Genomic DNA, 26,472 nt, shown 5'->3' with positions numbered 1-26,472 from the left:
CAAAGTGGGCAAGATAATAAGGAATCACGGCACCTATCGGCAAAAGGGGAAAGGACATAGAGAGTTCATGTTAAAGACAAGTGTTGCCTACTTCATAATTTTCAGAAGGGCTGATTCTTGTTGAATACTCTAGTGTATGCCAAGATCAAGATCAGACATAAACTCTAGGGAAATCTTAAAGCCTTTGGCGTCATAGAAGAATTAAATTATATTAATGCCTTAAAAGTTTCTAGAGACCTCTTATTCTTCAAAACTGAATTGTTGGGGACAGAAAAACTTGAAAAAGTCGTTCGATTCTCTTGATAGAGTTTACCCATTTTCATTCAACAATGATAAGTTCATGCACTTCTGCTGGTACTGGTGGATTATGACTTGATATTTCTGAAAGTTAACTGAGGTAGATGAAGAGTATTTTTTAAATTATGTTTAATTATTTTTAATGTTTATTTTTGAGAGAGAGTGGGGGAGGGGCAGAGAGCAAGGAAGACACAGAATCCGAAGCAGGCTCCAGGCTTGGAGCTGTCAGCAAGGAGCCCCATGCGGGCTCACACCCATGGACCATGAGATCAGGACCTGAACTGAAGTCAGGCGCTCAACCAAATAAGCCACCCAGGCACCCTGATGAAGAGTATTTTAGAAGAAAGAACTAATACTTCAATTGTATAATGGTATGCACATTTTACAGGTGTTCCACGGCCCTTGTGCCTGGTTGCCTTTTGTTAAGGACATAATAACTTTGATAGAATAAAACTTAAGTTCAATTTTATATTTTAAAAGTTTACATATATTATACTTGCTAGTGTGCTAATGAAAGAGTAGAAATAAAAATAAGTTTCAACGTTCATATTTTAGTGGGATTGACTCCTAAATGTTAAATAGTCTGTAGTTCTTAAATCATATCAGAATTCAAGATCAGATTTGATATTTGGTGTTTGTTAAAGTGCTACTCAGACAAAGTCTGGGGTTCTGATATAAAAACATGGAATATTCACTTTCTGACTTTTGCACTTCGGCAAACTGAAAGTGAAATCAGAATTTTAAATAATCAATGCCAATTATTTGCCAAGTGACTTAATTATAAAATTAATCTCTTTAAAATCATGATTCCTCTTCGTGAGTGACAAAAATTTCAGTTCTGCATACTCACAATTGATTTTGTTTGCTTATTTTCTATGGTAATATTGATCTTGGGCTTTATTTCCAAACTTCTTAGGAGAAATAGATCTTTCCTTTGATTTATTTGATTCCTTCTTAAGAGAGAAGCTGGGTTTCTTCAGTGTTTTTCAAATTGGAAAATTTCCATAGAGTAATGATTGTCTTTAACTAAGCTACTTGTTGGTAAGAAAAAAGTCTATTTATGGGCATAAATATCTTCAACATCCCCAGTGTATAGGTGTAAAATCAATTTCCATTAAAATTTTTTATTTTATGGAATAAGATAAATGTTTTTCCTTTTTTGAAGGGCTAATATACTATCTTCTACTCTGCTTTTTACCTATCTGTAGAATTATTTTCCAAGTCCCTTTCCAAGAGTGTGTTAGCTGCCATTTGGCAAGAGACAGTTTTTCCCTATATGATCTGTTAATATATTAAAAAAAAATTTTTTTTCAACGTTTTTATTTATTTTTGGGACAGAGAGAGCCAGAGCATGAACGGGGGAGGGGCAGAGAGAGAGGGAGACACAGAATCGGAAACAGGCTCCAGGCTCCGAGCCATCAGCCCAGAGCCCCACGCGGGGCTCGAACTCACGGACCGTGAGATCGTGACCTGGCTGAAGTCCGACGCTTAACCGACTGCGCCACCCAGGCGCCCCGATCTGTTAATATATTTTAATGTTTAATCATTTATTTTGAGAGAGACACAGAGTGTGAGTGGGGGAGGGGCAGTGTGTGTGTGTGTGTGTGTGTGTGTGTGAGAGAGAGAGAGAGAGAGAGAGAGATTGAGAATCTAAAGCAGGCTTTGCACTGTCAGCCTAGAACTAGGAGGACTAGATCCTACAAATGTGAGATCATGATTTGAGCCGAAATCAAGAGCTAGATGCTTACCCAACTGAGCCCCAGGCGCCCCTGATCTGCTAATATTTTTAATGCAAACATTATTTAACTTAGATATTACCTGTTATTGATTACCTTGGTGCCCCCAAATGTGTTTGACTTTAGACACCAAACAATCTCTACTTTCATGGTATTTCTTATTGAAATATCCTATTTCTTATGAAAATCAGATGTAAAAAAAATCCTTTTATTCCTTACATCATTTTTGTTATTTTAAATACTCCTCCATTAAATTAATTTTTCTGTCTTTAGCTATTTTATTTGAAAGAGAGAGAGAGAACATAGGAACACAAGAAGGGGAGGGGGCAGAAAGCAAAAGAGAGAATACTAAGGTCTTCACACTCAGCAGGGTTTTATCCCACGACCCTGGGATCATGACCTGAGCCGAAATCAAGAGTTGGATGCCCAACCTCCTGAGCCACCCAGACGTCCTATTTTTAACTGTTTTCAACCATGGGTAATTTATCTTCCAAATTCTACTAGACTATAATTTTGAGGGTTAAGAACCATAAGTGTGTATCTTTTTATCCTAGTGCCTGATCAACTGAAGGCATTCAATAGAAGCTTATTAACAAATGAATGAATAAATAAATATGGTATTACTTTTGATGGGAAGATTAATGTAAAGAACATTAAAACTTAGTACTTAATATAGACTGTATGCTGTGTGACAGGACCAGTTCTAAAACGGAGCAGATGCTGTTGGTGTTGTCTATACTTCCATATACCCCTTACCATTTCAGCGAATGACAGCTTGTCTTCCAACAGCTTGCACTGGAGATTTTGTCAGAGGGGTGCCCTCGCTGTGACAGAATCCACTTTGCTTATGTGAAACTTGGGCAGGATGTGTCTGGGAATTAATTTTCCTTGGAGGCAGACTGAAAACAGTGATTGATAGATTTGGGGGAGTATAACTATCCTAGATCCTTACTCCCTGCCAAGGATGTCAGAGATACGTATTTTACATAACTTTCAGCATCATAAACTAAGACAGAATATTACTACTAATAAAAGAAGAAATTCTTATGATCCAATCCAACAATACACACATTTTCAGGTAAGAAGACAAAAAAATAATCAAACATTTGTAACACAGTGTGACAATTAACTATATACTATATGCTTTGAAGCTATAGGGGGGAAAAAGCATTTTACCAGTTTTTATTTTGTCAAATTACAAAAAATGCTTCTTTTCTTAGAGAGGTTTTAATATTTATGTGATCAAATATGCAATATTATTCTTTGTTGACATATTACTCTGTGGGTTATAAAATAATCACTCATGTTTTTCTAAATGATGTTTTGAAATTATTATATTTAAATCTTTAAGATTTAAAAATTGAATTTTTTGGTGTCGTAGAGGTATGGGTCTCTCTCTACCTATATTTCCCTCTTTTTCTCTCAACACAGTGTTAGTCCCTTACCCCTAAAGTATTCATTGAGAAATGCATCAACTTCCTACTAATGTGAAGTACAATTTTCAACATATACTAAATTTCTAAAAATGTAGAAGTTTTCAGTTTTCTATTATATACCAGAAATAAACTGTTTTGATTAGTGTAGTTTTATAATGTGTTCATTGTCTTATATTTCAAGTATTTCCTTACTATTTTTTATTTTAAAAATATTTTGCCTATGCTTTTCATTTGTTATTCTTAGTAAATAATAGAATAAATACCCAGTAGAATGTAACTAGAATTTTGATAAATATTAATATTGAATTTATAAATTTATTTGGTATTAAAATATATTGGTATTCACACTTAAACTAGAAATATGTGGAAATTCCATCTGTTCACACATACACACAAGTACATGTAATTCTTATCTTTCTTTCTTTCTTTTTTCTTTTTTTTGGGGGGGCTCCTTATCTTTCAAGGAAGATTCAAGGAAAGGTCAGATATGATCTAGACTTTGAAAAAAGGAGAGTCTTGCAGCAAGACATTGTAAGCAGAAGGAAAGGAGGCTGTTTCTAATAAAGCTTGAAGTCCAGATGCAGATTTGGTTGTGAAGACTTTTGTAAGCTATTCTAGAGAATTTGGAATCAAAGTGTAAGCAGTAGGAAGTTTCTGATTGTTATAAACAAGGAGAATAAAATGATAAAATCTGTGACTTAGAAAGATAACCTTCTAATCGCATGGTTGGTTCCTCTGGCAACCAGCCCCCATCCTGAAGCTGTTTAGGGGCCTAGCAAGTTACCTCATTAACATAAAGCCATATGTGGTTGAGAGGGACTCTATGAATTAAAAAAAAAAATGCTTCTCTCACCCTGATCAGCAATCGGGAACCAGGGTTGAAGATCAAACATGTATTTCTTATAATACAGTATTACATAAGTAGTATGCTATCCCTAAGTGTTTTGATGTATAACCTACTTTTTTAAATTAAAACTATATTTTAGCCCAAATAACATACATATTTATTATATTAAGTATAGAAACTCTAGGTAAATAATTTTTTTTTGATCATAATTATTTTGTTGGACCACTTTAAGAGATAAGCACTGTAAACACATAGATGCCTATTTCTTTAGGTCTATGTAGCCATGTGTGTATTTACAACTTTTCAAATCCAACATGTATGCCCATATAGTAGTACAGCTTCAAAACTTACCTTCTGAATCAAAAAAATGTATTTTAAACTGTAATTCAGTCTGAAGTAGTTTCCAATATGAGTTAAAATCCCAAATGTTTCTCTTTCTTAACAGTGTTTCTTGTTAATCTTGTTTCTTTATTTCTTCTATTCATCTAAGTGACTTTTACTCTCAATTAAATATTTACTCCTTCCTATCACCTTAGGAGATTTAAATGTATGACAACATCATTAGAAAATGTAAATTGCTATTGACAATGAGAGCTTTTTTTCTTAATAATTTTATCATTCTTGAAGCAACATATAAAGTGCTGAGATATTTTCACATAACTTCCACTCCTTGAAAAACATAAATGTCAATTTAATTGCATGACTTTTCTTTTTTTTTAATATTTATTTATTTTTGAGAGAGAGAGACAAATTGCAAGCAGGGAAGGGGCAGAGAGAGACACAGAATCTGAAGCAGGCTCCAGTCTCTGAGCTGTCAGCACAGAGCCTGATGCGGAGCTGGAATTCACAGACCACCAGATTATGACCTGAACCAAAGTTGGATGCTTAACCGACTGAGCCACCCAGCCGCCCCAGCTGCATGAATTTTCAAAGCACAGTAACCTTTGCATTAAACCTCAGTAATTAATGGGAATTCTTTGCTTCATATATTGTTTTAAAATATAGATTTAGATAGAGTAAGCAAATGGTGTTACTGTTATATAATAAATGCAGATTTTCTCTTTACATATCACAGTGTGGGAAAAAAGTTGCATCTTTAGATTTTTCAGTTCAAGCAGATAACTAATATATAAAGTGAAATCTTTTCAAAAGTTTCATTTGTAAGGGCAGTAAATAAGTAACCAGTGCTTCTGTTGCTTAAAACTACAGATCACAGTAGAATATGAAAAATAATAATTATTATATTATTGTTAGAAATCTTATAAGCTGAACTGTGTATCTTCCATCTACATAGGAAGATAAAATATTCTTGAACAAGATGAAAATCATCCTGGAGTCATTTTGAGAACAAAATCATACGTAAGGTAAATGTGACTATATGAAATATGGGGCATTTGATTGCCTTAAGCAAAAACTCAAAATCTATTAATACTCTAAACAAAACTGCAATTTTTAAAATATGAACATTGGTGCAGGTTGGTTTGTTGAAGACATGTTAAATATGAGACTTTACATGTTGCAATAAATATGGTATCTTAGTCCATTTTGATAACAACCATGTACTGCTTGTGTATATTCTGGGAAGAAATGTTAATTACCGGGCAATAACGGGATCAACGAGAACTTTTACTGTGGCCACATTACTGTGGAGTACTTTTGTTGGAGTGCTATTTCTCAAATTGGTAGCATATTTCAGATAAAGAAAGGAAGTCCCCCTACTTGAAACTGCTGTGTCATTTCTTCTTCCTTAACTGAAATTCCAACCAAGTTTCAGGAAATGCCCTAATGAGCCACTTCTCTTTTCTCTTTCCTCAACTAAGTGGATTCCAACCAGCCCTAACTATTCATTATTCATGATCAGATCATTTACTTTGGTTGTCTCTTTTGGCATGGTGCTTATGTTATGGGAAGAGGGATTATAATTTGGTGCTGTTTATAGAGGTGATAACACTGATAGAATCCAATCATTGCTGGTAGGTAACTAAACTGGAAGGTTAATTTTCTGTACTTTAAACAAACTGAAGACAAGTCTAATCAATACTTATTTTACTTTGATATGTGTGGCTTGCTTATAATTATGGTTTCATCTCGCATGATCATTAGATATCAGGATGTTAGGGTAGTTGCACTGTGATTTGCTATAATTTGGGTAAAATATATCTGAAACTTTATTAATGTCTTATTTTAATCAAGATTTAGAAATTACCATTTTTGTTCATGATAACTGAAGCAATTTCCTCTTCCAGTTTAATATTCTTGGATATTTACTAAATTGGACTGATTTAACATTTTATTGCATTTTATAAGTTATTTTATGAATAAATGTTAATTTCTGTTTACATCTTAGCAATATATATGTTATCGGCTTTTAAAGGTAAGAAAATATGAGTTCTGTTCATAGCTGAATTAACACCAGATAGTACTTTAGTGTATGTTATTTTTCCAGCACTAATTATTCTGTTTTTTTTTTAAATAAAGATTTGGATTTGAAAAGTTTGTGTAGGAGATGTCAAATATCCACCAATAAATTTTTATAGTAATAGTTTTCAATTGTAATAACTAATAGAGTTGTAGTAGAGACTTGGATTATCTATACATCTGTATACATACACACATATGTACACATCTATTTTTTATATATTTGTGTATGTGAATTATATTCCCATACTGTCTTAAAATGTTTCACTGGGAATAGACATTTTGAGAAAAAAAACATGAAGTAATCTTGAATTCATCTTGGGTAGCTTATTAGTAACTTATTTACTAGAAACTTTATTTAACATTGATACCAAAATAACCTTCACAATTCTTCCCTATTCAGAGACAGTGTCAACAAAGCAAAGTGAAACAGAATGTGGGGTGTATTATCAAGATTATTCAGACCATTTTGCTTTGCTACTATTTTAGATGAATCTGAGTGTAGCTTTACATTTTCAAGTCGCTTTTGAATGAATAGTAAATCTTTTACCTTTTTTTGGTGGAAACTACCTTGAATATGCCGACTTTGTGATCTCCATTTTGAGAATAAAAAGTCTTTTTTAGCTATCAAACAACTGGAGTGTATATAATTTCCATGTTGTTTATTCCTTTGGTGTTGATTATTATTGTTATTTAAAAATTTTTCAGTTTCATTACAAAACAGTAGAACAGTTAAGTGCATGAGTATATTTTATTGAACTGAAACTTGGAGCTGATGTCAAAAAAGAAACAAGCTGAAAAATGTTTCTTAAGCGTCAACTTAATTTTAATGACTATGGCACAAGGTTTGTTATAAGTTCTAGATAACCAAAATAATTATGAGACATTTAAATATGATGCAAATATATAGCATAAGTGAAGTTTTCAGAAACTGTAGTAATTGACACTGTGGAAGTAGGGAACAATTTTGAAAACAGTGGTTTGAATAGTCGAAAAGGAGAAATAAGGAAAGGAGAAACTGAAAGAAATATTCTTACACAATGGTTTCAAATGAATTAATAAAACATGATTCAAAGGGGATAATGATGGATACTGATAAAACAATAATCATATTATACATGTGGAAATGCAATCATTAAACTCTTTGTAAATCAACGTACAAATAAAATTATCCAAAGTTTATTAGACATGCCATACTCTCCAAGGAGATGTTTAATTAACTCTTTTAGTATAAAATATTGAATTAAGCAGTGGAATGATAGCAGATCTTGAAAGATAATGTTTACAAATAGCACAGTGCAAATTTTACACTCTTCGGCAAACAAAATAAAACAAAACAAATGTAGAGTGCAAATTATAGTTTCTGCTCAGATTTTGCTGAGTGGGTTTACTAAGATCAGGAAGAGTCTGTGAGGCACAGAGCTGAGGAAAGCATTAAGAACCACCAGTGTCTTACAAAGCATGAGCCAGTCTTAAGAGGAGAGCTTAACAATAGTCTTATAGAAAAAAACTATTTCTTTATCAAGAAACTAATGTATAAAAATATTCCTTATTTTGTTGTGAGCTACCAGCCAGTTAAGGAGTCTGTGTGTTGGGGTGCAGGTGTTTGGAGACATATCAAGATTTGGCAGACATCACTTTGAGAGCTTAGTGGATAGATAATTATGTGATTCCATTAAATTGTATTTATTGGAGCATGGGAAGTCTGGATGCTTACTCATTAGCAAAAAAAAAAAAAAAAGAAGAAGAAGAATGGTATGAGAATGTATTACAGGTGGTTTATGTTAAACATCAGAAAAATTGAGAGGATCTGTATTATTAAAAAGTGAAATAGTAAGGTTGTGGAATTTCCTCAGGTGACCAGTTACAGGAATAGGTTGGTCAAGGAGAGAAAGCCCTTGCTACGGATTTTGTAATTGCTCTCAGGATATAATAGGAGGTTGGGCCTAATGATCTTAAAGATCCATTAGGTTGCTGTTTTTCTTTTTATCTCTGCAGATTTGAAAGAGTAGGTAAGAAGTAAAAAAAAAAGGAATCTAGGAAGTAGAGGTTTAGTTTTAATAAGGATTCCCATGCTCCCTTATGTTCATTCCTAACAGTTACCATGGAAGAGTATTTGCACATCGTCTCTTGCCTTTCCTGAAACACTCTCCTCCACCAGTGTACTAAACAGATTGTGATTCACTTTCTGTGTTTTTCTACTGGGCCAGAGAATCCTTCTATCCCTCCCTTTCTTTCTGTATTTCTTATTTTGTGACCAAGTTCCCAATACAGAAGTTCATATGCACATTAACAAATTAAGTTCTGAAAGATACTCAGCTTCCTTAGATGTATTTCCATACAAATAAGAATTTGAGCCAGGACTCTCTATCTGTTCAGTCAGATATTTCACTTTTATCTCCCCTTTGCCAAAAACTCATCCTATCTAACATCTTTCCCCACTCCCCGCCAAAACTAGACCAGTACCTACTACTTTGAAAATCTGTCTATAGGCAGGTAATGATCTCAGCTAGTGTCTGCAAGGAATATCTCAGCAGCTAAGATGTTTATAATGTCTGCTCCCTTTGATCCTGTGCAGACTTAAAAGGATTTGAACCTACTGAACAATCTGAGGTCTGCAATAGAAATTTTGTCAGCAGCACTTTTTACCATCAAACTTTAAGTTCTGGCCAACTTTTAGGTTTCTCCTTAATTAATCTTAGGTCAAAAGGCATTGATCTTTTGGTCATATTCTCAAAAGTTTCTCTGTTTCCATTTAGACAATCACTTTTTCTCTTCTGTAGCTTATGATTGTCCTTCACGTGTACAAGGATCTTTTCACATGATGTATGATTTGCTTTTTCCATCAGAATTATACCTACCATTAAAGATATTTCCCCTAAGTGTATTCTACCGTGTTTACATTCTCTATGCTCCCAAATTGTAGAACATCTATTGTTTTTATTGCAAACAACCATTTTTTTTTTGTCTTAGTGACCTTTAGAACATTTATTGTGGACATGTAGAGATATAGTGTTTGGAAAACTCTGAGCGTATCCACTCTTAGGGTAGGAACAAACCAGTGGTGAGTCTTCCCAGTGAGGTGACTGATGACACCTTCTGGAGAATGTAGAAAATGTGTAGTTTTGTCTTGAGCAATGACTTAAGTTAATATCTATGTAAGTTGGGTAAGTTGAAGGTATATAAGTAGAGGAGTGTACCAGGCGTAGCACTAAGTTTTAAGGATGCTAAGATGCCAAAGATAGCATACCTGCCAATGAGCAGGTGAGGCATTTCAACAATTAAACACACTGGCAAGTTATAAAAGTATATATCAATTCCCTATGAGTCTGGGGGTTTGGGAAGGGTTCAAAGAACGCTTGAAAAATAATTAGCTATTCTTTAGGCAGGCAAAGGATAGGAGAAAAGCATCAGACCAAAGACTAGCATGTGCAGAGTTGTGAAAAGCATGGCACATTCAGGGGTCTTTGATTAGAGCTTGCGATCATTGTGGGGAATAACATAAAGTAGGGCTGGAGAGTTAAGATGGGGGCAGACCATAACTATGCTTTTAAGGTTTTAGGATTTTAACAAGAGGAGTAGCTTGATCTAATTGTGTTTTAGCTGGATATCTCTGGCCATTTGGAACACAGTTTGGGGGGATGAAAGACTAGAGCCATTAGTTTTAGATTTTGTTTATAGAGCACTCCTGTATCTGCTTTAAGAGAACAAGGACAAGTGTGTGCCTCTGGGTAATACTTTGCAAAGTGGTTGTACCTCTGGCAAGAACAGAAGGCAAGTGCTTTGCTAAAAATATGATAGAACCTACTTCATAAGAAAATCAAAGGTGGTGGACGATGTCATTTTCCACTGTAGAAATAACCACTGAAAATGAACATGGGTTAGCTCCCAAACTAGTGGGCCAAGCAAATATTTGCAAGTGATTCAGTGATTTCTTTGTGGTTGCTTGGTTTAGTGCTGAGAGAACACACTGAAATGGGAAGTCAGAAGTTTAGCGTTTTTAGCTTGCTACTAACTTGCCATGTGACTTTGAATAAGTGTGTGTGTGTGTGTGTGTGTGTGTGCACGCGCGCGCGCGTGTGTGTGTGTGTGTGTGTGTTTGCTGAATATTCTGAGTTGAAGTAATATCTGGTGTGGAGAGTGAAAGGCTAGGGCTGGGACTGAGTGTGAAGGATGGGGGTCTGGTGGTGTTAAAGTTTAGGTCTCCTGTGCCTGAAAAGTAGTTCTGAATTCATGCCTGGGATATCAAACTTAGACTGGATGTGGGAACTCTAAGATTGGAAATCTAGGTCAGAGCCCAAAGGGAGGACCTCTCTCCTTCTCCCTATGAGATCCTTGATCTCACATTTCTGACAGATTTTCAGAGCATGAAATGGGCTACTATATCATATATCTGGCTTTCTCCTCCCCCCCGCTTCGATATCCTCTCCTAAATACAGCCTCAGAGGAGGCCTAGGACAGAGCTCTCAGAGCAAAATGAAGTAGAGAACAAAGCAACTCTTTGTGTAATTCAGGAGGTAACTTTTAATTTGCCTTTCTTCATAGGTCATGTCGATGTACCGCCAATTTATTCACATTTCTATTTGTTTCAAAATGAAATACTGGTTGTACTAAGTAGTATCTAAATTCACCTATATTCAGTCTTACTGAGCATGTCCAATGAAATACATGACAAAACTTTTGACCAGTTACTTAAAATGTATTTCTCTAAATATGAAACACATGAACAGCAACAAAATAGCAAGCAAAGATATTCCAGAATATGCTAGAAGGAAAGAATTTATAAAATAAATGCATAAGCCAAACTCATATTCTACTTGGGGATAAAAAGGAGACTGACTGTTAACTACTTCTGCTTGAGTAGCAGTCATCTTGGAAGAGTTTGAATGAATATCAAATGCAGCTCTGTTGCATGAAGTCTTCTCTTCTCCAGTTGATAATAGCTAACATTGATTGGGCTCTCATCAGGTGCTAAAAACTTTGCATGTATCACCTCATTTGAGGCTGACAATACCCTTGAGGCTCTTATCTCCATTGTTCACTAGAGAAAAGTGAAATTTTTGAAAGATAGGTAAATTTCCAAAGGTAATCAGTGAGTAAGTGGTGGGGCAAGGAGTTGGTTCTAGGTCTGGATGGTGCTTACACCTAGGTGAATTATACAATCTTTTTTTTTTTTTGGTCACTTTCAAATTTAAATTGTATCTTTGTTGTTCTAGTTCATTCATTTTGAACAAGATCCCATCTTTATTTTAGAGAAGGGGAAACAGTTCAAGGGAGAAAGGTTGGGGAAATCAGAAACCACAGCTATACTAAAAATGGTTTCCAGGCTTACACATGGATAACGAGGTCTTTGACTGTATTCGATTTGCAAAAATAGCAGTTGCAGAGGTAACAAGGGACCAGAATAGATGGCTCTATTTCATAAAAGAAAGGGGCAAAGTGAAAAGACTCATTAATGTTGAAGCAGTAGATGGATAACCAGTGACAAATATCAAGTAGATTTTCTTCAGTTTGGTCAGAGAAAGGTCATTGATTATTTTTGGTTAAACTGGTTCACAGAGGCCAGGTCTCTACTAAAAAAGGGAATTAATTGCTTCCATTTCCCACTAATTGCCTCAACATTTCCCTTTGCTTTGTCATTGGAGATTTGGTCAGAGAGGCAAAAAGTCAAAAGTCAGAGTGTGATGGAATCTACATAAAAAGGGAATCTGAGGAGACCAAATTATGGCATTTGGTGTAATAATTATAATGATATTTAGCATTTTTCCCTGGGAGTGCTGTGGATTTTTAGAGACCTTTTCAATCTTTAATCAGACCATAGGGCACATTTAAGAGAGTTCACTGTTTTTATTTCCATCTAGAGGATAAGGCATCACAGAGAGATGAACTGACCTCGGGCAAGTCTCCTGAGATGTTAATCCTATATGTTGGATTGCACCCTCCAATGTTGAGTTTTAGCTAGAAGCCTAGGCTCTTCCCAGAAGTATCATTCATTCATGCTCCTTCAGAGTCTTTAGGCTTTTTTTGCATGTTATAATCTGAGATTACTACCTCTATCAATGACAGAAAAATCACCCAAGGAAACCAGTATGAAATGGTCTTGATGTCACAACAGCTGCTTAGTTTTCAGTCAGTGGGTGCCATCTTCAATTAAAAAGACCTTCTACTTTTGTTTTTGTTGACTGAACTGTCTTTGAAATCCTGTCTAGTTCTAAGTCCTTTAGAATATATGAATTTTGTGTTCCAGGCATTTTTTTTTATTGTTTTGAAACCCAAAGTGGCAATAAAGGAAGCTGAAAGAACATGAGCTCTGAATATGATAGGTCAGTGTTTACTTGTAATACCTTCAGAAGCCCAATAGACAAATGTTTCTCTTTAGGAAGTCCCAAATCTTCAATGTCAACTACTCTTCTTTGCTAGAAGAATGTTATTCTTTATTAGATATTTATTACATTATAGGCTCTTAGAAACATGGTGTATTAGAATGAGTGTAGGTTTTCAACGTTTATTTATTTTTGGGACAGAGAGAGACAGAGCATGAACGGGGGAGGGGCAGAGAGAGAGGGAGACACAGAATCGGAAACAGGCTCCAGGCTCTGAGCCATCAGCCCAGAGCCTGACGCGGGGCTTGAACTCACTGACCGCGAGATCGTGACCTGGCTGAAGTTGGACGCTTAACCGACTGCGCCACCCAGGCGCCCCAGAATGAGTGTAGGTTTTAAAGATGGTTAGGTTTTAAAACCAGCTCTGTAAAAACCAGTTGTTTGATGCCAGACAGATCATGTGATTTGACTGAAACTCAATTTCATGTGTAAACCTAATATACCTCATTGGGTTTCAAGATTATTAAATGAGAAAGTGACTAAGCTGGCGTTAAGCATAGAATGAGGACCTAGAAACTTCAGCCTATGCTTATTAGTGTTGTTATTAGAAATTATAAAGATATCAAATGATAAAACTATTATTTGGGGCAAGACTCAAGACAAACATAAGGGGCAAATATAAAAGAAGTCTAGTACTCTATAGAAATACTTTATTTGAGCAAGATGTTCTCACAGTTATGGTAAGCTTGAGCTGGACCATCTTCCTCTGGTGGGATGCCTGTCCATGGCAAGTCTTTCTTACTTTATCCTACTGAAAGTGCTTTGCTACCATTGTTATTTGGTAATCAGAACAATCCTGAGAATTGAGTAGTAGTATTGTGCCCATTGTATAGATAAGGTTATTTTACATACTGGGAAAAAAACTAACTGGCCAGAAGGTGCACAGCTTGTCAGTGAAGAGCCCAGGTTTGAAGCCAGGTGGGCAGATTCCAAAACCTGTAATCCCAACTGCTGCTCTAACAGTGCTTTTGAAATATCAGCCTGCAATTTAAAGTTGTCATTTGTGCAAGCTGAGAAATTAAATTGCCGTCACCCCCATTTTTAAATTGATTAAGGGGATTCTTATCATTTTTAATGTTTATGTATTTACTTTGAGGGAGAGAGAGTGCAAGCAGAGGAGGGGAAGAGAGTGAGGGAGAGAGAGAATCCCAAGCAGGCTCCTCACTGTCAGCACAGAGCCCAATATAGGGCTCCATCTCATGAACCACAAGATCATGTCCTGAGCTGAAATCAAGAATTGGGGGTTGAACTGACTGAGCCATTCAGGCACCCCTAATTAAGGGGGTTCTTAAAGCTTATCCTTCTTCTGACAAAAATGGCTGTTCACACTAAAATGGAAAACCATTGTCAAGAGTGACATCTATGTCACTAACCCTACACTGGGTTCTTTTTAAGGGTTTTCATTTAATCTCAAAAAGTGTAACTAGCCTAATCCCTTGTCAGGACACGTGTCAGTCCTCTAACCAAACAATATTAGGAGCCGGGAATATGGGTCCTTATAGCTTCCATGATGCTTGTCTGTTGTCTGGCTCTCCCCTTGTCCCCTACTGTAGCTATCAGGCAGGCCCAATGAGCCTTTTCTCCCTGGTACTGAAGCAGAGGACCAACTCTGAAGAGAGCCCTAATTGTCAAACTAGTTAGTCACATTTTTGACTTGTTTCTATTAAACAGTGTAACTTAATAAAACTCCTTTAAAATATATAAACAAGGCACACCTACTAACACAGGAAGAGCTAAGACTGTGTATACATGGGAAATCTGGTTTGACTATTTTGATTAACGTGACTGCTCAAGTCAGTCAGAAAGTAATCAGCAGTTAAGCAAACCATTTTGACAGATTTTTGGCCCACTGTGACTGCTTATTTGACTGGCTTGCCTGTCAGGTTGAAGTGGTCAGATTGACTGGAGACAGTCTAACTGGGAAATTTAACTTTGGAGGACGTGGGTGTCTGTATACCAGAATCTACTTTAAATAACTTTATTTGAAATATGTACCTATTTTCCTGGGACCAGTGAGAGAAGTTTGAAAGTGACACATTGCAGCATTTGACTTTCTAGAGTGAGATGTCTTGTCGCTTGCTAGAGCTGGCAATATATTTATAGGCTACAAAACAATCCCATTTTTCCCTATGCACATATAGAGTTCAATAAGATTGAAATTCTACCCTAACTTGGCCAAGTCTTAATAAGACATTGTACTCTTACTCTTCTGAAGGGTTGGTGATAGATATGTGACAGCAAATGACTTCTCAGATATCAGGATACCAATTCAGTCATTAGTGACTTGTGGTAAGACCACATTGACCTTGCCACTGATGGTAGTTGTTCTAAGAAGAATTATAAGAGAAAGAAAAAAATCAAAATAAAACACCAAACAAAACCCTTGATGAGATGCAAGAGAATCTGGTCGACATTATTATTTGAGCTGCTTTTTCAAAGCAAGCCCCTTTATACATCTATGCTTGTGTTACTTTTAGAAATTTACTTTGAAATGAGCTCCCAGGTTTGGGCAAGACAATACCATAAGGATGGAAAGAATAATTTATTCTCACATGATAATGTTGGATTTTTTTTCAATATATGAAGTTTATTGTCAAATTGACTTCCATACAACACCCAGTGCTCATCCCAAAAGGTGCCCTCCTCAATACCCATCACCCACCCTCCCCTCCCATCAACCCTCAGTTTGTTCTCAGTTTTTAAGAGTCTCTTATACTTTGGCTCTCTTCCACTCTAACCTCTTTTTTTTTCCTTCCCCTCCCCTATGGGTTTCTGTTAAGTTTCTCAGGATCCACATAAGAGTGAAAACATATGGTATCTGTCTTTCTCTGTATGGCTTATTTCTCTTAGCATCACACTCTCCAGTTCCATCCACATTGCTACAAAGGGCCATATTTCATTCTTTCTCATTGCCACATAGTACTCCACTGTGTATATAAACCACAATTTCTTTTTTTTTTTTTAATTTTTTTTTTCACCGTTTATTTATTTTTGGGACAGAGAGAGGCAGAGCATGAACGGGGGAGGGGCAGAGAGAGAGGGAGACACAGAATCAGAAACTGGCTCCAGGCTCTGAGCCATCAGCCCAGAGCCTGACGCGGGGCTCGAACTCCCGGACCGAGAGATCGTGACCTGGCTGAAGTCGGACGCTTAACCGACTGCGCCACCTAGGCGCCCCTAAACCACAATTTCTTTATCCATTCATCAGTTGATGGACATTTAGGCTCTTTCCATAATTTGGCTATTGTTGAGAGTGCTGCTATAAACATTGGGGTACAAGTGCCCCTATGCATCAGTTCTCCTGTATCCCTTGGGTAAATTCCTAGCAGTGCTATTGCTGGGTCATAGGGTAGGTCTATTTTTAATTTTTTGAGGAACCTCCACACTGTTTTCCAGAGTGGCTGCACCAATTTGCATTCCCACCAACAGTGCAAGAGGGTTCCCGTTTCTCCACATCCTTGTCAACATCTATAGTCTCCTGATTTGTTCATTTTGGCCACTCTGACTGGCGTGAGGTGATATCTGAGTGTGGTTTTGATTTGTATTTCCCTGATGAGGAGGGACGTTGAGCATCTTTTCATGTGCCTGTTGGCTATCTGGATGTCTTCTTTAGAGAAGTGTCTATTCATGTTTTCTGCCCATTTCTTCACTGGATTATTTGTTTTTCGGGTGTGGAGTTTGGTGAGCTCTTTATAGATTTTGGATACTGGCCCTTTGTCCGATATGTCATTTGCAAATATCTTTTCCCATTCCGTTGGTTGCCTTTTAGTTTTGTTGGTTGTTTCCTTTGCTGTGCAGAACCTTTTTATCTTCATAAGGTCCCAGTAGTTCATTTTTGCTTTTAATTCTCTTGCCTTTGGGGATGTGTCAAGTAAGAAATTGCTATGGCTGAGGTCAGAGAGGTCTTTCCTGCTTTCTCCTCTAGGGTTTTGATGGTTTCCTGTCTCACATTCAGGTCCTTTATCCATTTTGAGTTTATTTTTGTGAATGGTGTGAGAAAGTGGTCTAGTTTCAACTTTCTGCATGTTTCTGTCCAGTTCTCCCAGCACCATTTGTTAAAGAGACTGTCTTTTTTCCATTGGATATTCTTTCCTCCTTTGTCAAAGATTAGTTGGCCATAATTTTGTGGGTCTAGTTCTGGGGTTTCTATTCTATTCCATTGGTCTATGTGTCTGTTTTTGTGCCAATACCATAATGTTGGATTTTATGGGGAGAATGCATTGAGGTTATTGTCTGCTGTAAGCATATTTTTTTATGATCGGTTTTATGTTGGTCGAGTATCCTAATGTGTTTAACACTGAGAATTTGAAATATCCTGTTATTGTTTGAAAGACTTATTCACATGCTGCTCTTTAACCCTCCTAAAATTCTAACTTTTCCCATGGAAATGGAAATGTTTCGTAAATGTTCAGAACTTTGTTGCTACCTTATGTACTTCTATTAAATATATTCAATTATAAGATTAGATAGAAGTTAGAGCTACAATATTAGTAATGACATTAAAGTTATGGCACTTTTCTTAAAATAGCTTGCTTAATAGTCATATTTTCCCTTGTATGTCACCTGATGTATCATTCTGTTTTTTTTTTTTAATTTTGTGATTAATATAGGGAAAAGAAACTACTTTAGTTTTGTTTTCAAAGTTAATACTTTCTAGTCATTTTATGATTAACTGTTTTTAGCAATAAAGCCCTTTGATCTGAGTAAAAGAGAGAGCTAAATCAAATCTCAGAGTTGAAAGCATGCTATAGAGACACCATTGGGATATATATTTAAATTTGATATTTTCTCTATATTATAGAATCATTATTAATAATGTTTCAATGATCAGCTTGATGCTTCAGAGTTCTTACACATTTAGGATTATTTCCTTAAGCTATATAAATGTATTGCACAAATTTACCTCCTTGGTAGCAACTCATGCGAGTATCTGTTGTGTTGTTCCCTCCTCAGCACTAGGTATTAAGAATTAAGACATATTTGTCAATTTTAAAGGCAAAAAGCTTTGCTTTAATAATTACTTCTTATGAGGAACAGAGACTCAGTAGTGATGCCAGTGAGGATTTGAACTTTTGTTTTGCCTCAAAGCTCCTAAACCTATCCTCTATTTTTACTTTCTCCTATGGAGAGAATTAGGCAGCTCACCTCAGTGGCTTACTATGAAGATTACCTGAGATAAGGAAAAGCAAGCTCTGTGCCTGACACAAAGCAATGCTTACTATACTTACTAGAATTTATACCATTATTATGATAATTATTAGTATAATTTTTAACTTTGAAGAGAGTATAATGTAAGCAGATCTATATTGGTTTTTTTAACTGTGCTGCTTCTATAACTTGGTTGACCCCTCTGAGCATTAGTTCATCAGTAAAATGCATGAAATAAGAGATTAGAATCATAAGGGACGAAATATGAAATCATAAAAGGGTTAAGTAGGTAAGAAAGTGCTCTGTTGATAGTAAAATACTGTATAAATGTAGTATACTGTGTCCTATTCATTCTATTTATTATTGTCTTTGGATTCCATGGCAGTTGTCTGCTTACCTTATAACCTTGTGGCTGCGTACTTAAAAATTCAGTTTCAATGACAAGGAAGACTCCCATAAACTGTGACAATAAGTTATTAAATTATAATAAGTTATTAAATGGTAGAAACACTTAGAAACCAAATTAGCTATGCAATGTATCACTGTACTTTGTTTAGTCTCATGGAAACATCATATTTAAAGTGAACAAATGTCCACCATTTAGTCGTAAGATTTTCTCCAGGCAGTAAGGAGGAAAATTAAAACCATATCTGATGTTGCAGTTTTGGAAATGATTTCTCACTGATAAGAAGAAGCATGGTTGATAGACAGTATACTTTACCAATAAATCTTTTATGGTAGAATTTTTGCCACCACCAAGCAAGTGACCTGTAGTAACGATCAGGGAGGGACATTTATGGGAGTGTCGGCTGGTTTCCTTCAGTTTAGGGGCAGTGAGCAACTGACAGGAAAAATGAAAACATAAAAGTTGACAGGGGCAGATTCTGGAGTACCTTGTTTAGGGGATTTCAGAGGATGATCCAGTGTCCTAAGCTCGGGCCCCAGCCTTCCAGCTTTCTTGCATTCTTACTCTTTGTACTTTCTCTTTGTTGTAACTGAGTCTTTTAATCCATTGGTTACTCCATCTTCTCACCTTTAGGCCTTTGTTCCCTTTCCCATGCAGCTTTTACTCTACCTATTTCAGTCAACTCACACTGTGAGAGTCACTTCTTGCCCATCATTCTGTTATCCCTGAGCATCCTTGACCAGCGCAGCCTCTCAGCTGCACCTTAATCCTTAATTTAATCACACTTTCAAAATCTCCTTGTAACGTAGGGTAACATGTCCTAGGTTCTGGGGATTAGGATATGGACATCTTTGGTGAGGGAAGCATTGTTTTATTTGCCATGGAATAATTTAAAATAATTGGTAAAAGCTTAAAAAGACTAAAATAATATATTTTTTTATTATGTATTTTTTTCTTTTTAAATTTCAATGAAAAAGTTTTATTTTAGTTGGTTTGTCTGCTCAAATTACAACGGAAAGAGAATCCTAGATCTTCATCTCTGAAGTTACAGTAAATATTTTCCACATATTCCAAAGTTACAATACTGACTAGAATTCTAGAACGCTCAAGATTTTTATTCAGAATAAGCCAAGCTGAAAATAATATTTTCTGCCTTCCTCACCTCCTCCCTCTCCATCTACCTGTTCTGTCTCATGAAAAGGAATTAGAGGTTTTCAGGAAAGAAACATTTAAGTAACAGTAAACATGATATAAGGAAACTAAATCTTCTGGGAAAAAGGACTAAGACTCTTCAGAATTGTGTACATTTAATACACAGATCTAGAGACCAAAGTGGAACAAAGAATCTTTAAAAAAAAAAGGAAACATTCATCTAAAGTTAATATTTTCTGATGATAGATATGAAATACAGCATTGCTCCATACTGGATAGAGAACCCAGATCTTGCACCATGTGATGGTTACAAGACAGGCAAAGCAAAACACAAAAACAAAATCATGAACGAGCCGAGTCAAAGTTAACTAATCATGGGGAAGCAACTCCAAAGATTTTTCCACCAGAGTGGAATCAGCTGATTGATACTTGTATACGGATATAGGACACAATTTGTTTTCTAATAGTGGAGGCTGGAGTTCATTTTTATTATCCTTGTGAACTGATAATAAATACCTTGTAGCTGAAAGAATACCCTACTTGCAATCAGAAGACAAGAAGCAGAGTTCACTTTTTTTTTTTTTTTTTTTTTTTTTTTTGCCTGTGTGATTGTGACCAAGTCCGATAACCTGTTTGAGCTTTAGTTTCTTCATCTATGGAATGAGGACAAAAGTCCCTACTTCAACCATTGGAATGTTTGATTCTATGTGTGACAGTGACTACTATTATTCGGCATTCTGGGGCTTTCAATTAGTCCATGAGGTTCTGTGATCAGTCTTCTCAATGAATTCATGTTTCATGGCTATGTACTTTCTATAACTCCAAAAAATTTAAGATGGGAGTGTGTTTCTTTGATTCTAAAGAAACATTGTTCTTCTGTGACAAGGCGAGGTGAATCTACACCTATGTACCAGAAGGCCTTTCCTACATGAAGGCATGATTACTTGAAAAATTTGATTAATGTAGATAAAGTAATAACACATGCATTTAAAACACAAAGAGCCAGAGATCATCATATTTACTAGTTAAGTAAAACAAAGACAATGCAAATTTTACCTTTTTTTCCCCAGAAATAGGAATAATAACTGTAAAAATTAAGTGATAGAAATGTACATATGAAACAAAGCCATTTTCTGCAGTTTGTCAATCAAAATGAATAATCTCATAGTCTCATTTTCAATTAGATTATTTTAATATTTAACTACCTAAAATGCCCCAATCATATTCTTTAGAAAGTGGTTAGACTGGAATACTGCAGTTCTAATGATGACACTTTATTATGATAAAAATGACTTCATTAATTGATGATCATATATCAACTCATAAAGTAGATAAAGGATATAAAAAGTTTTCAAACCCAAGATAGGATAAAACCACTTGAATTGTTTAGAATTTTTTTTCCAGGAATAAACCTTTATGATCTTTTTAATCTCACAAAATACACAAATTTCTTTGTTATAAATTCAACTACCTTATGTGGCCTATGACTTTCTTCTTCAAGGTCTGTATAAGTTGATGATATATTAATATCATCACAAATCTAACCATTAGATATATTAAAGATGAAAAATATAATGCATTTGTAACAGAATGATGCAAGCAACGACAAGAATTAATAGGGATATTTGGATTTTGGTCCCAGGTATTCTTATGTATGGTTTTGAATCTATTGTAGAACATGTAAAATTAAAAATAAATGCACTGATGACTTTCCAAGGCATTTGAAATAAGACCTTTTAAAGAAGTCAGTCTTGTTGCTCCTTTATTCTGTGAATCCTTGAAAGAACATTTACAACTTCATAATGAAAATGATTTAAGGTCACTATACTGAGGATGAAAAAAAGTACATTTAACTATTACATTAGAGCTTTGTTTTAAGTTGAAAGTAACTGTGAAGTATAAAATATCATCTAAGCCCAATTGTTGACTTCTGAAGCAAAATGTCTTTTGCTTTATAAAAGTCCTCTTATTAAATATTAATGTTTAAGTTTAAATGCAGTCATATAAACTTTTTAAAAAAGAAATTTAAGACATTTTAATGAATCTAGCTTAAATAACTAACTTGTATATTTCTACATTTACTGAAGGCAAGTTAATTGTATGAGAAACTTCTGAAGCTTCCAAGAGTAGTATCAACTCATTTAAATACAGCTATAGGCACTACATATAAATATGTCTAATAATATCAAAAATATAATGTTACACCTGAACAATTCCTTCTTATTAAAGGAAAAACACATCTTTCATTCATTCAGTTTGTTGAATCAGAAGGCACATTTCTTCATCGCATTTCTTCCCCAAGAGATAGTATATGCTCAATTTGAATTTTGATTATTGATACATTATAATTTCAGAAAATAAAATAGAATTAAATATTGTGCTGAAGTTTTAAAAAATAATAGTGCAGGCCTATTTAAATTTTTAATTTATGATGTTATAAGATTAAATAAAATAATTTATGCAAAGCCTATAGCATAGTCTTTTCTACAGGATGTTCACTCAATAAACAAAAAGAGTACAAAATCTATTATCCAGAAAACTAGGGCTAAGTGTGTTTTAGAATTCTTAGTACTTCAGATATTGAAAGGTAATGTGGTACATTACTACTCATACCTTGACAACCCCAGAGGGGCCCAAGACTGCATCCCATATTCAAACACATTAATATATCTGCAGAAATTCCTATGAATATCTACTGTAAGTGAGATAAAGAAAGATTATAAATAGCCTTACTTTATTTCAGATCGGATTTTGTCACCAAATGGGTTTGCACCAGACTTAAAAAAGCAAACAAAACAGCAACAACCACAAAACTACTTCTGGTTTTCAGAGCTTTTTGGATTTTAAAATTGCTATTAAAAGGTTGAGAACTGATAATGAGAGTTGTGATGCAATTGGATTAAGAAATAAGTCTGTATCTATATCAATGGGTTGAATGCATGACTTTGGAAATATAAAGAACTAATAATTATTTAATTTAGGAGGATTTACTCCCATATAACCCATACAAACTTTGAGTGAACATTTTGTAAAATATGTGAAAGAAATCCGTAGGACCTAGGGGAAAAATACAAAATTGATTGCTCCACGTGTAATTAGAGCTTGGGAGTCCACCATGTTTAGTTCTAGGCCCTCTTCTAATTCTGTACATCCTCCACAAATCATCTCATCAGTTACCATCTAAGTGTAAATGTCAAATTAGTTGTATCCATGGTCCATACTTGACTTCTGAGTTCTAGAACCATTTGTCTAGCTGTCTACTTCACATACCCTCTTGGATATCTTCAAAACTTCACAAACTCACAAACTCAATGTGTTCAAAACCAAACTTAGGATTCTCTGTCCCTCCCCAAACTCCAATCTTCTCTGGGAAGGGCATCACTATTCATTCAGTTACTTAAGCCACAAACTCAGGGGTCATTTCTTAATCTATTTCGGAACATCTCTTAAATCCAGCTACTTGTTTCCATGTGACTACCTCACCCTTGTCACCTGATCTTAGTTCAAACCGCCCTTTTTTATTTCCTGCAGTCTCCTTTTACCCCCTAGAATTCATCTGGCTGAACTACTACTCTCCCCTTTGCTGTGATAAAGAGAATAAGACACATTTATATACCTGCAGGATTGCATGGACTGGTTGTGCTGGCCTCTTCTGTCCCATACCACACTGTCAGCTCTCTGCTCCAGTTCTTTAATTCCTCCCAAGCATTTTTCTCATCTTGCTTCCTCCCATCAAGGTCTTTGCACATGCTGTTCCATCTCCCTGGAATTCTTTCTCAGAATTCTTTCTCTATACTCTTGCTCTAGTTACTTCCTTGTCATCTTCCAGATTCAGTCCTATCATCCCTTCCTCTAAGCCATCCCTAACTTCTGTCTAAATAATTTCTGTCCACAGGCTCATAGTCTTAGGTATCTCTCCTTCCTATTACAGAGCTTGAGAATTTACAGTCATTTGTGCGATAGTTTGATTAACATCTGTCTCTTTTGCCTGTCCAAAAGCTGCATGAGGAGAAAGACCATGTTTCACTTTGCTCACCACTGTTATCTACATAAGTATCCAGGCACACACGTTCATTTGAATAACTTGCTTCCCTTTTGTCTGGGTCATTCTGCTTGCTTTTGTGATACCTTTTACTTTCATATAGTTTATCACATTGTGTTACAATTATGTGTTTAGTTATCTATCTCTCCTAATAAACTGTGAACTCTTTGAAGACTGGATTGTCTCTTTTGTTCATAACTATATCCCCAGAACTTATTATAGTTGAATAAAATCTGATCTGTAGTAGGCACTCAAAAATATTTGTAGAATCAGTAAATGCTAAACCTCTGAGTACAGATGTTCAAATATATTTTGAAGTATTATGGCTCAAGTTATCTCCATGTTTCATATGAACATATTTTAGTCATTGATGTTGTTGCCAGTTGACTTGAGTGTGTGTAGGTCCTTTTGTGTTGTTCTGAATCCAACATGAGGTGGTTAGACTCTGGATGTGATTCTTAATTGATGTTTGTGGCTCAACAGCTCCAAATACACATGCTCTTAAAAACCTATCAGCACAAGTAAGCCACGATTATTGCTGATATTTGTTCTAATTCTTTTAAAGGTATAATATAGTAATTCTCCTGAGATGCTAGCATCAACAAAACAAATCAGTGCAAGTATAGATGGAGCTAGATTGAGTTATAAGGGAAGCTTAGACTTTATAGTGTAAATACAAGTGTACATGGAGTACAAGCATTTTTACTGATAGAACACTACTGAATTAAACAAACTCTGCTTAATAATATTAATGCCTCTTTAAAGTCTTCTAAGTGGAGGTCTCTCCTGAAAGACATACCATTGGAATTATCCAAATTCAGATGATTGTGACTGAAGGAATATGTTACAATCATATTTTACATTATTATCCATTAAATAGCTTTGGATTATATAATACTCAGCTGAAATATGCTGACAGTTATTCAGAAACCTAAGTAAAACTTTTGATGAACCGGGCCCTACTTTGTTCAATAGTTATATCTCAATCAGACAAGCTAGACTGTATAATTTTAGGTTTAGTCAAGATGAGATTTATGGATATATCATATCCAAAGACTGCTATGAAGAAAGTAAGATTTGAAGAAATGAGTTATTAATCTTTACTGTATAACATTAACAAATGTCATGTGGCATTTATGAGTAGGTACCTAGAGGTAGTAGATTCATATGCCCCCCAAAATAGATTTCTTCTTATATACCTCTGATGCTAGGAACATAATGAATAGTTACCTATTACTCACTTGTGAAGTCCAAGCTTTTGCTTCATTTATTAAATTCAAGCTTAGTACAAAATTAACAAAATTAAATAAGGACTGTCATGTTGTAGTGAATGGTATTATCTGTGCTGCTTTTTCATAGGGGTGTGTGAGTGTGTACATGCATGCAAATGCGTGTGTTTGGTGGCAGTGTATATGTTTTTATTTACTATTACAGAGTACTATATTTACTCAATCTATTTCTTGCTGAATAGATTTCTGTTTCTCTCCTTTCAGACAGTCTAAACATGCTTATTCGGTAGGTGTCCATGTTTGCTTGATTGATTTGTTTGGCTAGTCAAATTAATGGTGATAAAAAGTCTTGTTATTGAGATAATTGCTCATGTGATGTTTGCCATCACTTTTTAGTTTTGAGTTTCAAAAGGCCAGTACCCAGAAGGTGTTTTATCTCCTCCCAGGTCCTGTGCCCTCAGTTTAGATAAGTGGTCTCCAGGTGGATAGTGACACGTGGGTCATAGACCTGCTTTCTAGAGAGGAATGACTTTCCCTTGGGACTGGCTTTAACAAAGAGCAAACTCTCATTAAATGTTAAACTCTCAGTAAATGTTGAAAGAATTAGCTGAGGGCTTTTATCATTATCTTATGGTTTCTCTATAAAAAGATAACATTTTAAAAGAACCTTATATATGTGAATGGATCATATTTATAAGTATTTATATGATGGATGGCAGTATTAAGGAGGTAAGATACAACTATGTATAGATGGAGAATCACAGGGTTGGTGGAGTCCTTCAAAGATTTTTTTGGTGCAACTACCTACTTACTTCTAAAATTTCTTTGTACAATATAGTCTCTCTGTTGTTATCCACTGATGGGATATGAAACCCATACAAGAACTAGGTCAAAAGACTACAGTGTAGAACACTGAAAAGTAAATTGGAGCAATGAACTCATGTATCTAAGAGCATAATTTGAAAACCACTGTGTGAAAGTAAGAATGACTCCACATGGGGGCATAGAGAGTCCTTCTAGCCAGCACTGCATGGCTGGCCCACATTACTCCACAGTCTTCTACCTACCAAGAGATCTTACACCCAAATGCAAATAAGGTCAGTTAATAACATTTTGTTAACATTATTTAATTTCTAATGAAATCTTTGCTGATTTGTAAATTTGAACCCTCACAAGCTTGATCTAAATTCTGAGACTTAAAAATTTTTTTATTAGATTATCAGTTACCCTAAATCATCTTTTGTTTCACCTACTATTGTCAGAGAATGATAGCTGACTTTTTTTTTTATGACATTAGGCTGCTTTCTCGTGGACCTCCATCAATTCTCTAGGTAATAAGGATTCCTGCATCTATTCTAGTCTAAAAACAAATAGAAAA

General features: G+C 35.3%; 1 protein-coding gene across 12 annotated transcripts in view; it reads left to right on the top strand.

The window, feature by feature from the left end:
• Nucleotides 1–26,472, top strand: part of TFEC (transcription factor EC) — a 189,561-nt gene that overhangs the window by 107,064 nt on the left and 56,025 nt on the right. Inside the window, exon 1 of one of the 12 annotated variants that reach the window (XR_007150367.1) lies at nucleotides 6,165–6,289. The exons of the other annotated variants lie outside the window; for them this stretch is intronic. The gene's annotated coding sequence lies outside the window, so the exon portion shown is untranslated. Of the gene's footprint in view, nucleotides 1–6,164; nucleotides 6,290–26,472 lie in introns of those variants that run through there. 12 annotated transcript variants of the gene reach the window in all.

This window comes from Prionailurus viverrinus, chromosome A2, assembly GCF_022837055.1.
Source record: "Prionailurus viverrinus isolate Anna chromosome A2, UM_Priviv_1.0, whole genome shotgun sequence".
In the NCBI taxonomy this organism is placed as follows: Eukaryota; Metazoa; Chordata; class Mammalia; order Carnivora; family Felidae; genus Prionailurus; species Prionailurus viverrinus.
Note: the sequence above shows the minus strand (reverse complement) of the source record. Positions and strands in the feature narration are given on the sequence as shown.